The sequence below is a fragment of the Anas platyrhynchos genome, chromosome W (assembly GCF_047663525.1).
Source record: "Anas platyrhynchos isolate ZD024472 breed Pekin duck chromosome W, IASCAAS_PekinDuck_T2T, whole genome shotgun sequence".
Classification (NCBI taxonomy): domain Eukaryota; kingdom Metazoa; phylum Chordata; class Aves; order Anseriformes; family Anatidae; genus Anas; species Anas platyrhynchos.
Genome location: NC_092620.1, coordinates 8,526,220 through 8,542,056, shown reverse-complemented (window position 1 = coordinate 8,542,056; position 15,837 = coordinate 8,526,220). Strand labels below are relative to the sequence as shown.

The window sequence follows — 15,837 nt, the reverse complement described above, 5'->3', positions numbered from 1 at the left end:
AAATCTGCATTGGCCTTGTCTGATTTCACTTTGACACCATTCAGAATTGTGTGCTTGAAATTATTTAGCCCAGCCTGTCTCTCTGGTGTCTAAGTGCTCCTGTCCAGCCCTGATCCCAAATAAACAAAACCCATAAAACCACACTCCAACAAACAAACAGAAAAAGAAAAGCAAACAAATAAGTTGCAGTATGCAGTATGTTTCCTAAATGAATTCTCAGTATCTTTCATTTGGGAACAGTCAATCTAGAAAAGCCTGCATTGTTACTACCCTAAGGGGTTGTTTCATGGAAGGAAAAATATTTAGAGTTGTAGGTGTTTTAAATCAGCACCTTAGCACCTTTCAGGAGCTGTATGCTTACAGTATAGGAAGTGATATATTACAAAATATAAAATATCTACTAATTATGTGCTTTTTACCTCCCCTCCCAGCTACCCCACTTGTTTTTTGGAACCAAAGGACCGTGGCCAGGGTGATGGGGAAAATTGAAGAGCAGATCACTTAGTTAATCCCATTCAGCTGCTTTTGAAAGTAGTAGGGAGCAAGAACAAGCAAGTTTTTCCATTTCAGAAAGAGCACTGAAGGTGCTCCAGTGCCACTTAAATGCATGCTAAGAGCACAAGGATTGGTGAAGCTTTGCCCTTTCCTTCTCATTCAGTGTTCTACATGGCCAAAGATGGGATAAAATTTCTTCATTAGTGAGAAACTATGGAAGTAGCAGATTACTTTTCCTGCAGCTAGAGAAGGAACTGTACCTTTCTGCCAAGTTTTACTAATTGACAGCTCTTGAGGAAAGGTGTAGGTCTGTGCTAACCTCCCACATATACTTAGCTGGGAACATACGAGCTATTCTGATACACATAGAGCATTTTAAAAACATATATATATATATATATATACACACATACATATATATATATAAATAAATAAATATATATATAAAATGAATGAGAAGTAAGTATTGCTAAAATCTCAGTTCTGTGCCTTTCTTTGGCTGAGGAACTTGATTCCAGTAGAAGTGTTTATTGATTTGCTGAGTCTTCAAGGAAGGTATCAATTAACCAAATGAGCTGAAACAAAACAAAACAAAACAAAACAAATCCTTGTCCCTTTTATTTCAAAGGCTTTGGAATGTCATGGCAGTTCTCAGTAATTTTTTAGTTTCACTCAAATTTAAATAGCTGCTTCAGTTTTACTCTTCTGACAGCTCTGCTATTGCTATTTTTTTTTTAAGTCAAGTCTCTGGCACTTGGAATCCTGTGATACTGTTCAAAAACTAAAACAGCTATATAGGCTGGTTTCATTCTACCTTGCATGTTGATTTTTTTCACCTGCTTTACAGCCTAGCCAGTTTTACTTTTTTTTTTTTTTTTTTTCATACTATGTTGTTAGGTTTTTTGTGTGTTTGTTTGTTTTTTCCCTGTCTCTCCCCATGGCTCTGGGGTTGGAATTAAATGATCTGATGATGTTTAAGGTCCTTTCCAACCCAAACTATTCTATGATTCTATGAGTTTGTCACTGCCAAAAGACATTCTATGATTCTTTTGCTTCTCTGTTTTTTCTTCTTTCCTTATTTTTTTTTTTTTTTTTGCTTTCCACATTTGAGTATTGATGAAACTTCCTGAGTGAGTTTGTATTGTTTAGGATAACTGTGAAATGTAATAAGCTCAAGAGACCTGCAAAAGAAAACTGAAACCTTAGCATACCGTTTTGCAGCTGTTCCTTACTTATCTGATACATTCAGGATTCACTGGAGACCTGCAAAGAAATGTGCTTGTTAGAGGAATCATGAAGACATCTGGAAGAGCTTTAGAGCTCATATATTCTTATCTATAAATAGACGTTTTCTTTCCTGTCCCTGAACTTTCTTCTCCCTCTCCTCTGCTCAGCTGCAGCTAGAGGAAGAAAGCATGTTGATAGTTAAGTGGCTAAGATTGGTGATACTTCCTATCTACAGAAAGCAAGTAAACCAAATGTTCTCTTCTGACCTCAGAGGTGTCTACTATATTGAATGTGCACCAACTGTGCCTATCCACATAGGCATCCCATCACACAATAAATCTGAATTGCTCTCTTACCAAGCTACTTTACTTCACTGAGGGCAGAATTAATCGAGATGGTATGCCTGTCTGAAAGCAGTATTTGGTGGAGCCATTGTTTGATTTTTTTTTTTTTACAAAACAGTATTGAACTATACAACTATGAATTATAGCTCTATATTCAGCACACTTTCTGGAAAGTGCTCTGAAATAATTTGGCAGCTTTAACAGTGAGCTGAAAGCACTGAAGTTGAATTCAATGAGAGCTCCTGAAAATAGCACATATCTAAAGGTTAGGTTACAACTACAGATTTGGGGTTCTTGGAGATGTGGTTCTTGATGATTTTTTGGAGTGATATATTTTCAGTAAACCCAATATTTTGGAATCCGCCTTAGCTTGATGAAAGCATAATGAAGACCCTTTGTGCAACAGTGCTGTAATCTTTCTCTTTCAAAATAACGAATATGGCTTCTTGCCTTCCCTGGCAAAGACAGTAAAAGCAAGTTTCTATTGCTTACATCTGTATTTACTAAAGAGCAGTAATTCCTGAATTGAGAGCTTTCTGTATTTTTCTTGTCTTTGGTTTCCTAGAAGATAGCAAATACTCTCTTACTTTGCATATCCTTTCCTGCAGGGCTTAACTTGGGAACTAATTTGCCTATCAGTCACTCAGTCAGCTCTATACTTGTATTTTCAATGGAGACTTGATTACATAGGCTCAGCGTGGGGTAGATGCTGTCTGGCTCTCAGTGATATACTTGGAAGGATTCTGTTTGTGAAAGTATATTTAGTGGGTGAAGAAGTGAAAATGTGTGATTTAATTCCATCCTTGTTTGATTCAATGTTTGAGTAAAATGGTAGGAAGTGTTGAATGTGGATCAACGCGAGCTTTGTTGGGGACAGAATATAGGGAGCACATTTCATTTCATTTGCCCTACTTCGTTCCCTTGGACCTAGAAGAGCTGTAATATGGAGGTAACTGTTTTTTGTAATAAGAGTGCTCATTTTCATTCTTCTGTGCTCAATGCTCAAAATAATTTTAGTGGAGAAAGTGTGGGATTAGGATTCTGAATCCTATCTGTATCTGTACTGGCTCATCAGAAATGAGAGACCTGGTTAGCTTGTTCCAGTGAGAAGGAAATCTCCATCTCCTGATTGAATGCCCAAAAATGTTTAGACTGAATGGGTGTGCCTGAAAATGTTTGATCATACTTGGTAGTAAAATCAAAGATGTATTATACTATAGCATATCCCTTTTATTTTAACAGCACTCATTGTGTCTGTGAATTCCGTTGGTGTCTCTCCAGTTTCCCTCTTTTATTTTCTTCAAAGCTAAAAGTAAATTCTCTCGAGAGCCAACCTCACTTTCTCTTAGTGACTCCTATTTATTAAGGAATTCAGATATTTTGAAATGTCCCGCAAAAGAGAAATTTCCTTGGAGGGAAAGTCTTCACATTTAATTGGCACAGCATGACTACAGCCAACACAAGGTAGACCTGCAAGGGCAAAACATGTCTTGAAGACAAAGTATATTGCTCTTTTATTTTCTGTGTCTCAGGAAAGAAGAGGCTTAGGGAGATGTGCAGACTCTGAATTATGAACACTAAGGATGAAAAGTTTCCTAATAGCTATTTAACCCAAGTCCTCTAACAGGGCAGGGAGCAGAGGTTTGCACAATATTTGTATTAGAGGGCATCTTTCTGTAATATAACAAGTCTTACTTTTGGAACTTAAGTGTCAGTAAGTCCAAAGCTTTCTTTTATAGTCCATGCAGTGTTTGTGAAATGCATCATGGCAAAGGAAATATTGGATGGACAAAAATGTGGTAGCCGACTGATTATTTTTGGATGTTTGCTTGTGAGCAGGAAGACCAGAGTAAGGGGAGAAAAGATTTGACAACCTCAGTATGCTGTGAATGTCACTAATGCTGAATGAGGGGTGAAGTGAAAAAAAGGACAAAAAATGAATTGAATGATTTGTATTCAAACTGCTTTTGGCAAAGGAGGAGAGGTAAAGGGTTACTAAAGCAGAAAATAACCCCATGGCAAACTAGGAAAATGGCCTTTGAAACTCCATTCCAAGTAGACAATGACCACAGCAAGGCTGCATTCATCAAGGCCAGGGAAAAGGCTGTTTCTACTAAGGGAGAGATAAGAGCAGCTAAGGGACGAGGTTTAGCTATGTGCAGAGATAACAAAGTTTCTGTCAAATGAAACTGCCAAAGTACAGACTAAATGTAAGGACCTAGATGTTTTCATTTAAGTTTAAGATCTTGCTAGATCAAAGTTTCTGTTGCAGGCAGAATAATGATTAAATTCATAGTGATCAAAAAAAAGAAGTGACCATAGGTCAACTTTTTAGGAGGATGCTGGCCATAATTTAGCAGAAACTCTGGAGCTGACCATGCTGTGTGTTTTCTCTGATAATAATCTAATATAAAGTAGTGAATATAAAAACAAACAAACAAAAAACACTTCCTTAATGTATTTTATAATTTTATTTTTTTCCCCAAAAATATCCTTGGAAGGGAGGCTAGAAACAAGATTTCAATAAATGCTGTCAACCCATCTTTGTAATTAAAAGCAGTAAACAAACAACAACACAGAAATCCCACTATAATCAACACAACCTTTTCATATATATATATGATATATATATATGAATTATATATTTTTTTTTCCTATCAGTTTAGATTTGTGAGGAGCTAGTGTTAAGAAAAGAAAAATATTAGCTTTCAGAAAACATAGTCTAGAGGTTATGGAGCATACAAGGTGAGGATCTTGTAATTAGTCAACATAAGTGTTCCATATCTCAGAAAAATAAGATACTTTGATATCTATACTTCTTTCAAAGTAACTGAAACTGGACTGTGTGTTGTAGAAGGAAAACTAAAATTTAAAGTGATGGTGGTGGGGCTGTAAAGAATTCCAGGTAATGATCTAATGATCTGGGTTACAGACAGAACCAAGATGACCTCCCCAAATAAAATTCCTCTGGCTGAAATGTCTACATGAAAGACCCATAATGATTCTTTGAATGCATTTGCAGGCAAGACATTTTTGCAGTATTAAGTCCCTAAAGACTGAGCCAAGAACTGAGAGTGCAACTCAAGAATGGTGTAAGAGCTCTTTTATTACAGCCTGTGTACACTGACTGGCACAAACTCTCTCAGATGGATTGTATTCAAAGCTGCCACAGGCATAGTCATGCCAGAACAAGGCCCATTTTACAATTTAGCTGTGGCCAGAGACTGATCTATACTGAACAGTTTTCTCTGCAGTTGGCAGTGTTAAATGCTCAGTCACTACTCTGAACCAGCAAGCTTTTGTCAGAGATGATCAGGACAATCATGTTTTTGTAATGGGAGTGTGTTTACAATCACTTTGTTTTTCTTATCTCTGACTAGTGCTGTGTTGTATTGATAGTGGTGTGAGGAAAACCTCTACTGACTTGTGAAGAATGCAGAAAGATGTCATGGGACAAAGTCACTCGGTTGTGTATGTGGAGCAAATTAGCTCAGCAAAGATAAGTCCCAGCAAAGATGCTAGTGGTGGCTCTGCAGGCATCACATACCAGGTATTTGCAAAATCAGCCCTCTGGGTTACAAACGTTTTCATGAAAGCATACATAGGCTTCCATTTCTATGCAACTGAACGTTTATGAACTCCACTCAAGCTCATCAACTCTGGGAGGACTAACACGTCTCCCATCTCATCAAATTGTATTTGCATTGACACTAGTGTATTTGGGGGACTGTATTGAGCAAAGATGCTCCGCAGCAGATGGTCTTTTCCCACAAAACCCTCAATAACATTTTGGTAGACTTGTGCTCTCAGCCCAAGGTCCCAGAAAATGGAAGCTTTTCTTATCTGTTGTAAGAAAGATGAAAATCCTTGCACTTGCTCACATTGAGGTCTTCACAGGGCAGATGTCGATCTTTCTGAAAAGACTGTGGAAAGCAGAAACAGTTATGGATATTTTTGAAGTCAGAACGGGCAAAAAAGTCAGCTTGGGGAAGATATTGTGACATTGCTGTAAAAAGATTAAATTCTGATTTTACATCCAAAAGTTTTCATCTTAGAATGAAGCTAAGATTTCTAAAGGAAATGTAAAAAATCACCTTATATTAATATTATCCACTAAATCTTTATGGAAGTTTTGAAACTTCAATTTAAAATTTCTTGATTTTTGTCTTTGTTTCATCCCTGGCAGCCTTCTATGCCACACACCTCTGCAACACCACTGCTGTAGGCTTGTGTTGTCTCAAAAACATTTGTATTTGTGTGCATTTTCTCTCTACAAAAGATTACTAAAATGTAGATAGAGATTGAATGCACTTACTGAAGTAGAGGTGCAAATTAATAACTAAAGTAACCTAAGAAACCAATTACATTAATTCAGCTTTGTCACAAAAGACAGACAGGGATACTGATCATTACTTTACTGATGGGAACACTGAGAGCATGAAGAATGATGGTCATTGCTTCAGACTCCGCTGTGATATAAGCAGAGAATCTATCACATGAGATATTGGCAAAAAGAGACAAAAGTAAACTTCTTTTGTTTCTTTCTTTTTTTTTGTGGCTGGAAGGTGGCTTCAACTTTTATCTTACTAACTTCAGAATATCCTGAGCCCTCTTCTCCACCTTCTCTTAAATTTTTTTCTTGTACCTGCTTGTATATGAAAGATTATTTATAGCTTTAATCCACTTGGTATGTGGTTGCTGTGGTTTGCTCGAGACAATATCCTGTGGTTTTTGCTAGCTTCCACTTTGGATACCTACCTGTGTTCATTGTGGTGTCTTTATTTTCATATCTGCTGATGAAATATGTTGTCTTTGAAGGTCTCTAAGGGAGTTTTCTGTGCCCTCCCCCTCATCTCACTTTTTACTGATGTTTTATATTCCCAATGAGATTTGAGAACCAAAGACTTCTAGTTGTCTCTGTTAATTTATTGTTTCTCATTCCTGAGCATCCTAACAGTGCCATATGCCATATTAGCAATTTACTGAGACCCTGACTTTAAAAGTGAATTTTGCAAATTTGCATGACTGTTTGGTTATGTACTTATCTATCCAACAAGGAGGTGAAAAATGTTTTTATTTATTTGTGTTTTTTTTTAAAGCAAGATGATACTGATTATCAGTTTTGTTCTTTTGTGGTGCCTGTAGCCTTAGTATTGTAGTAGTATGTAGCTTAGGATTGTAGTACTATGTAGCTTTCCAGGGACAATCTGTCTCACAGGCCATATTTTGCAATAGGGATGTATTTGCCATTTGATTGGGTTGATGAGAAGAGATTAAATTTTCATTTTGTTTCAAAATAAAAATATTTTATCTTGGTTCTTTTGTATGTTTCTATCTAGTTTTATAGCAGTACTTCAATAATTACTGTTTGACTTTGCTGGCTTACATGAAAAAATTATCATTACCTCTCCTATCTATTCATATTCAATTCTAATGAGCTTGCATCCCCATTGGAGGGTTTTTCTTCTCCCGAGTGGGTAAGTGCCACTGAGCATGTGGTAAGAATTCTTGCTGCTAGTGCCCTGCTGCAGAGATTTTTGGCATGCCCCAAAAGTCCAGGTCAGGTAGGACTCTTCCATTACACTGCAACAGAGCAAACAGTTTAGCAGAAGAGGGGAGGGAAGGGAGGAAAGGAAGAGAGGAAGGCAGGGAGGGAAGGAAGGAAGGAACTATGGCCTTTTTTTTTTTTTTTTTTTTTTTTTTTTTTTTTTTTTTTTTTTTTTTTTTTATGTTTACAATCTCTGCTTACTTTGGACCAGATCATGAGATCATGCTTGGGCTCACAACTTCAGTAGCTATAGTAATTACTGTGGTATGTTACATATCTCTGACAGATTTTTGGGACAGACTTAACCACTTAAAATGCTTTTCCCAAATTGTTCAAAGATAGTTTTAAGACATGGAGGAAACTCCATATGCCAATATTGGTACAACCTAGCAGGAGATACCATGACGTTACTGCAGCATTGCAAAATATATAATCTAAATACTAAATATACTACATTGTGAGGTTCAACTTTGTTTAGTTCCCCATTTTTTCCTTTCTTTTCCACAAATGAAACCCCTCACATCTCTAGGAGGAACTCCATCTCATTCACGCTATTCACACTATGAATAGCTATTGCTATTTCAGGAACTTTATACTTGAACAAAACAAAAACAATTTAGAACTATACAGACAGGAAATAAAAATAGAAATCAAGACTTATTATTTGCTGTGCCACTGGCAGTCAGCCTTTGCTTCCCCCTTTTCTTTCTACAGGCATCTGTCTAGGCCATTCATCTCATGGGGTCTGCCAGGCTTGCTAAGCCTTGTTAACTCTCCAAGTCTGTTGCTCTTTCCTCAGGAGCACTGCCACTAAGCAGCTAGCAAAAATTAAGCTCTTCACTTTGTACACTATTTGAGAGCCAGATTTTGGAGGGCCACAAACCATAAATTCTGGCTGAAGCTGGTGGGAGAGTTTTAGCTGCCCTGTACACCTGAGAAACTCAGTCTTCTTTCAGTTCCAAGATTTGCTGTCGAATTAAACATAGTGCTGTCTGAAGGCATTGCTGTCTGAAGGCATTGCCCAAATACAATCCTAAGTGAAAGAAGTTAGAAAAGAGGGGAAAAAAATCTTTTTTTTTTTTTTTTTTTTTTCCCACTGGTTTCCATTACTCATGTTAAGCAATACATTGGCAACTAGCAGATTTATTGATTCTTTCTTTTGCCTAGTTCAGGCTTTCATATAGAAAAGGGAAGATGTTTCAAAAGACACATCATGTGGTTCTGAAAGCATGAAAAGTGGCAGAGAGTCTGTGCAAAAGCAGAAGTGGAACTCAATGAGCTAATTAAAACAAAACAAAACAAACAAACAAACAAAAAAAACCACAAGGCTGAATTTTAAACAGTTGATGTAAAGTTGCCTTTTATGTCCACTTCAGAAACTTGACCTGTTGTTCAAAATCCTTGCTACAGCTATTTTCATGAGGGAATCTTGTTTTCTTCTTTAAGGGAGAAACACATAAGACGAAACTATAGGTATTTTAAAATTCCTTTTAAATCAGCTTTCAGCTGGTGAGAACCTGGTCCTGAAGGCACTTCAGTAAATTATCATCAATCTAGAAAGCACAGAAGTCAACTGCCATGGCACAAAGAACTGCAATCACAGTTGCTGTTGATAATATTGGAAAGAGACTTTTATTTTACAACTGTATAAAAAAATCAATTTTACTTTCTTTCAAGAGATCTCAATCATTTGGTCCAAGACTGGATGGTCATCATTATTTGGACAGAAAGACATGACTAGTTTTACACTTCTAACTGCTTTGAAATAATGTAATTGAACAAAACAAAAACAAATGAACAAAAAAACAGTTTTGTTTTGTCAATTGAGATTTTAAAAAGCAAATCAGAAAACACATTAGGATATATAAAGATTGTGCTGGAAGTTACTGAGAATAAAGTGCATTTCTACTTGAGATAGTATGTGAAGAACCGATGCCTTATCTCCAAAATGGTGTTTCAGACTTCAAATGAATGCAAAGAAGGATGATGACTCTTTGTGTGCTGGAAGAGGTCTCCTCTGAAGAAAGGCTATGAAGTTTAATAGTATGAAACAAACAAACAAAATATTTAATAGTGTAGAGGAACTAGATCAAGAGCTTTCTCCGTATTTGAACATTTGGACAAAAGAACAGTTAATTAAACTAGGTAGTGAGAAGTTCAAACTCAACCAAGAGAGCTGTTATTTCCCACACAATTTGTGATTAAGCTGTACAAACTCCCGAGAGCGACAGTGAAAGAGAATTAGAAAGGGATTAGATGTTTGTACATGGATAACAAGAGACTCAGTGGTGCCGGTGGTATATCTTTTGGAGTGGATCATAAATCCTGTGCTTTGGCACCTGGAAGGCTGATGGAGATCGAGTGAGATGGATCAATTTTTTTCCCTGTAGTGTGTCATTCTTTGGAACCTGTAATACCAGGGAAATGTAACATACTGTAACAAATGGACTTCTTCTCCAATCCAGAATGGTAATTTGGGATATCAGGCAAAAGCATCTTATGCTTTCAGCTAGGAGTTCAAATATGATTCAGCAAATGATGTGAATTAGATATGCACTTGAAATTAAAGACTTGTCTAAGTGTATTCTATAGGAATATATTTGCTGTCAAGAAAATGTTCCTGTTCATAAAATGTTACAGAAAAAGCTGTACAAATGAAGTCAGCATGAATTCAAAGGTTTTTTTTTTTTTTTTTCCACTTAGTATTTTAAAGGTTTTTATCCAGTGTATATTCAGCCCTGATACATTTAGAGAGTACTGCAAGCTGGTCTCAAGTTTCTTCTGTGTAGCAAAATGTTGTCACTGCTGCAATGTTCTTTCTATCACAACTTCTTGGCTCTATCCTTAATTCTTTCTTTCTTTATTTTTTTGTTGCAATGGTTTGCAAATCTAGGAGCTATGTTCAGAACAGATCTGTGTAACACAAGCATATGTCTGTATATGCAAAGCAAAATTTTCAATTGACCTATAAATATTTGTGGCTCTTTCAGTCAGGAAAAAACAAACAAACAAACAAACAAAAAGCAGTACCTACAATTCATATCCTGGTAACCAAATCTAAGCAGTTTTTGTGTGTGTGTGTGTTTCTAGATTACTATCATTAATCTTGCCGACCCACCTCTAATTCTATGTGCGTTGTCTTTATGAAAATATCAATGATCACTCTGAGAGCTCAGATTTCCAATTAACCTAGCTGGCACCTTGTCAGCTTGGTATTGTCTGGATTCTGTGGGGCGGTAAAGAACAGCTCTAAGCACTGTGCTTGGTTGATGTCTGTGTTTTCAGAGAGAAAGTTTTTTTTGTTTTCCTGTTCAAACAACATTTATTGCAACATAGTTACAGGTTGAATTATGTTGTAACATGTTGATTGTGTTGTAATATGATCATATCATGATCAACATATCATACATTGTAATATGTTGAACATGTTCCCTTTCTAATGGACTCATAAAGGGAATGGTGACAGTGTTATTTCAGCCTCTTCTAACATCTAAATCTATCTAAGTAATTCAATAAAAACCATAGCTACAGTGAATCATAATTAAGTTTATGAAGGAAGACACAGCTACTCCATGTAAAAATATGAGGAGGACCCCTATTTATCGTATTCTCCAGACACATTCCCTGTTCACTGTTAACATAACTGCAAATAACACCTTACTCATACTGAGCAAATAGTGCAATTGTATCTTGAGAAAGTCAAGGCCAGAAGATATCCTTGCACTGTTTATTACAGCTGTTAAGGTTCACCTTGTTAGCCTGTGCTTAGTTCTAAGTCTAGCTTGACATAACATCCTGATCTCCAAATTGGAGAGATATGGATTTGATGGGTGGACCATGCAGTGGATAAGGAATTGGCTTGAAGGTCACATCCAGAGAGTGTTAGTCATTGGCTCTGTGTCCAGGTAGAGGCTGGTGATGACTGGTGTCCTTCTGGGATCTGTCTTAGGACCAGTGTTATTGAATGTATGTTATCAATGACATAGAAAGTAATGAAGTTCAACAAGTCCAAGTGCAAGGTGTTGCACCTGGGTTGGGGCAACCCCAGATGGGAGTACAGACTGGGGGGAGAACTGATGGAGAGCAGCCCTGCTGAGAAGGACTTGGGGGTTCTGGTGGGCAAAAAGCTTGACACAAGCCTGCAGTATGCACCTCCAGCCCAGAAAGCCAACTGCATCCTGGGTTGCATCACCAGAGGGGTGGGCAGCAGGGGAAGGTGGTGGTTGTCCCCCTCTGCTCTGCCTTCGTGAGGCCCCACCTGGAGTGCTGCATCCAGTTCTGGGACCCCCAGCACAAGACAGGTGTGGATCTATTAGGGCAGGTCCAGAGTTGGGCCTCTAAGATGCTCAGAGGACTGGAGCACCTCTCCTATGAAGGAAGGCTGAGAGGCGACTTTGGGGAGACCTCATTGCAGCTTATCAATATGTAAAGGGAACTTATAGAAAAGATGGAGAACATTTTTTTACTTGGGCAAATAATGATAGGACAAAGAGCAATGACTTTAAACTAAAAGAGGGGAGATTGAGGATAGGTGTTAAGAAATTTGTCATTTAGAGGGTGGTGAGGCACTGGCACAGGTTGGGTGGCCTCTCTGCCCATGGCTGGGGGTGGGGGGAGGGTGAAGGAGGGTTTAACTAGATGTTCTTTAAGGTCCCTTTCAACCCAAGCTGTTCTATGATTCTATGCTTCTATGATCTTCCAGTTTAGATGACAAGGATGTTTAAAGCAGCTGATCAAATTTGTTCAACTAGACCACACCAATTCCTCTGTGCACCCAGTTAATCATTTAAAAAATGATTAAAACATTTAAAAGACCAAACATTATGAAAAGTTTTGAAATGGGGGAGGCTGATGTGAGTTTGATATTCAACCATCTATATTTATATCTATTTACTTAAGTAAGACTTCCTTGGTATATAGGACTTCATATGCCACCCAGTTTCTTTGTCTCTTTTGTGTAGTTAAACTTTCAAAGTGCACTGTGTTCTTGAACAGCTTCTGAATGCCTGCTTGCTTTTGGGGTTAGAGGAGGTGAACACTAGTCAAACAAAATTTTTATACCAAAATAATTGGATCAATTCCCTTTAGTTTGTCTTATCAGAATCCGTTCAGCTTGGTGAAATTCTACCTTTCAAAGAATAATAGTCCACAAAAGACTTTTTTTTTTTTTTTTTTTTTAAACCACTGAGGTTAAATAAATAATCAAAGGAATGAGAAATACTGCAATACACTCTAGCATTATGCAATCAGTGTGACTGATGTGATTTATAAGTCTTTTACAGCTCCTTTTGCTGCCAAAGGGACTCTTCCATGAAAAACATTCTGCAGAGTAGGAGAGATGATTTTTTAGGTATGTCTTATTTTTATGACGTGCATCAATGTAGTTTCACTAGTTTTATAGAAAAAGCCCACTAGTCACAAACAGCTTCCTTTTGCTTCCCCCCATCCTTGTTTTCTACTGGGATTCACTGCTTGGGGACCATGCCCTCCTTTTTTTCTCTGAACTACTGAGCCAGCAGCCCAGCATTGTATGCCTGTAAGGAACACAAGTATTTCCTTGCTATATGCTTAATATTTAATATGTAACATTCAGCTCTGTGTTAAAATGTTCAATAGACTATATATTATTCAATGAGGAAAACTTAGCATGTTAAATAAGCAGGAATTTAAGAACCATTTTTATCAATGGGCCTGATTACCTAACATTTCCTTGCTTTATTATAGGTTCATTACTACTTTTAATTCTTTCATTATTTGATTAAGTTGAAAGTGAAGCAGCTTTCCATCCAGGACACTTCTAGCATTGACCTCCTTTCTTCTAGATAAGTACAAATGTGTAGTTAGTACCTAGTCTGAGTGTGTAATGCATGTAAAATTAATAGATGGGCAAAATCTGCTTGAGTGTTACAAAATTAGGACAAATGAATGTACTGGGTTATTTATTTATTTATTTCCTCTATATTGTTTAGAGACAGAGATTTAGAGACATTTTTGCAGAGTCTTCTTTTATTAAAGAGGGCAGAGGATTCATACTTGCTGGGACATGTGGATTACTTATGCATTCTCAGCTCCTATTGTTATTTATGTCACAATAACAACAGAAGTCCACATAAGGCTGATGTGCTCTGCATGAACACACTAAGAGTAAGGCATTTTCAATGACCCATGGAGCTCACAACCATCTGAGTCTAGAGAAAGGCCAGAGAACAGCAGCATAGATTTTCTGTGCTTTATTTATTGACCAGAGATTTAAGCATTAAAAATAAAATAAAATAAATAAATGGGGGGCAGTTTTTTCAATACATTTGCTTGCCTTGCTCCCATTTATTTGAATGTGAATTAAGTGCCAAAACTGTCTGTTTGTGACAGCTAAAAAATTATGCCTTAAAGGCATTTTTTTTTTTTTTTTAGCAGTACCATCAACTCATTTGATGGTTATATATAATGGTATTAACCTTCCCATCCCCAAAGCAGAACCTAGAGCTGCTATGGTATGATTGCTCAAGAAGTAGGAGGGCTGACTGTTAGCACTTACCCTATTTTCCTGCAGCAGCAGAAATTCAATCTAACAAATCCCCTCTGAGATCTGAGGAAGATGACAATGTCTAGTGGTATCAAGACACAAGCTTTTTTCCCCTCTCTTCAATCCATGAGAAACCTTATCAGGTTTGCCTTGGCAAAACCAGTGTTCTCAGATAGACAGAAATTATCTTGTAATTTCCAACCTAAATGTATTTCTGAACATTTTCTATCCAACTGATCTTGTACTAGTATCATGCTTTAAGTTAGCTAACTCTTCCACTATCTTGACATTCATCCTTTAGAAGCTTGAGTAACCATTTTTTCCCTTATCTGTTGTACTCCTATGCCAAGTCAAGCTTTTTGTGTGCTTTTGTCCCTCAGTAATCTCAGCTGACCTTTTCTGTTCCTGTTTCCATTTAAGTTCATTTCTTTTTGAAAACAGATACCTAGAAATGTAAATAAATTCCATCCAAGGAATTACAACTGTATGTGTAATTTCTTACTTGTACTAAAACAATTTCAGAAAACCTTGCCATGTAGGCATGCACAGAGCTTGGCAAACACCATGAGTTTGTGTTGGCTATGGCCTTGCTGTGAGGTGCTTGCTCATGGGTCTGAGCTCATGTCCACAGAGAGGAAGAGCCATGGAGATAAGCAAAGATGAGGTGTTGTTTATTGGATGTGCTTTAAGAAAGGACATACAAGGCCACAAAGGAAATACATTGGCCTTGAAGACACAAATTGTTGTTTACTTCCTGTTTAAGGGACACAGTTTTATCCTTGTGAGCATATGATTTTGTATCCCGTCATGGAGAGGTCGTTTGGAGGCACTCTGTTTCTCCACATGAGCATGTTGCAATAAGATCTCTACAGAATTCATATTAAAAAAAAAAAAAAAAAAAAAAAAAAAAAGGATGAGATTGTATTGAGTGCCCAGGTGCTGGCAGGGGCTGCCCCATGCTGGACATGGACCCATGGCAGGGCAGATCTGAGCCCAGCACCAAGCTGGCAGTGACTTGGGGAAACCAGATTTCTGAAAGGGCAGAGCGGGCACAAGCCAAGGAGGAGGCCCAGGGCGAGGGAGAAGCAGCAGAGGGCCCAGGCCCCAGGAGGAGGAGGGCAGGAGGGACTTCAGGCCTGCAGCAGAGACTTTTCCCTGCCAAGGTCAACACACCACAGAGATACCTAGTTCTAATAAGGCTTCTCAGAATGATTTCCAAAGGATGGTGAGTATCACTTTTGTTTTACCAAGGGAGAAATACCCATTGCAGGGTCAGTTGAAGTGTCCCTTTCACCCCACTTGAAGGTTTACCATTCTGATGCTGCATTTATCCTCAATTGCCAGATGGCTGAGAGAAGGATCTTGGCTCTCCTGGCTGGCCCAGAAGAGACAGGAAACAGCAAAGTTGTTATCTGGGTTTGTGCAGGCTGTTTAAAGCCAAGTCTGAGCTGGAGACCATGTAACATAGATACATGCGGCTGTACACAAGTTACTAAGTCCTTCTGAGAGCCCTTGAGATATATTAACTCAGGCTTTGAGCCACACTAATGCAGCTGTATGTCTGTGCCTATACACTCAGCCAGCAGAGACCGGCTATTTTTGTTTTTTTTTTCTCCCTGCATAAATCCACAGGATGTATTCTCAGAGACCCTGGACTAAGGTTTGCCAGAAGAAAAAAAATCCTGGCTCAAAGAATAGCA

At 37.8% G+C, this 15,837-nt stretch overlaps 1 protein-coding gene across 1 annotated transcript in view; it reads left to right on the top strand.

Annotated features, from left to right (window-relative positions):
* LOC106020157 (protein FAM135B) overlaps nt 1-15,837 on the top strand; it is a 270,121-nt gene that overhangs the window by 27,310 nt on the left and 226,974 nt on the right. The gene's annotated exons all lie outside the window — the stretch shown is intronic.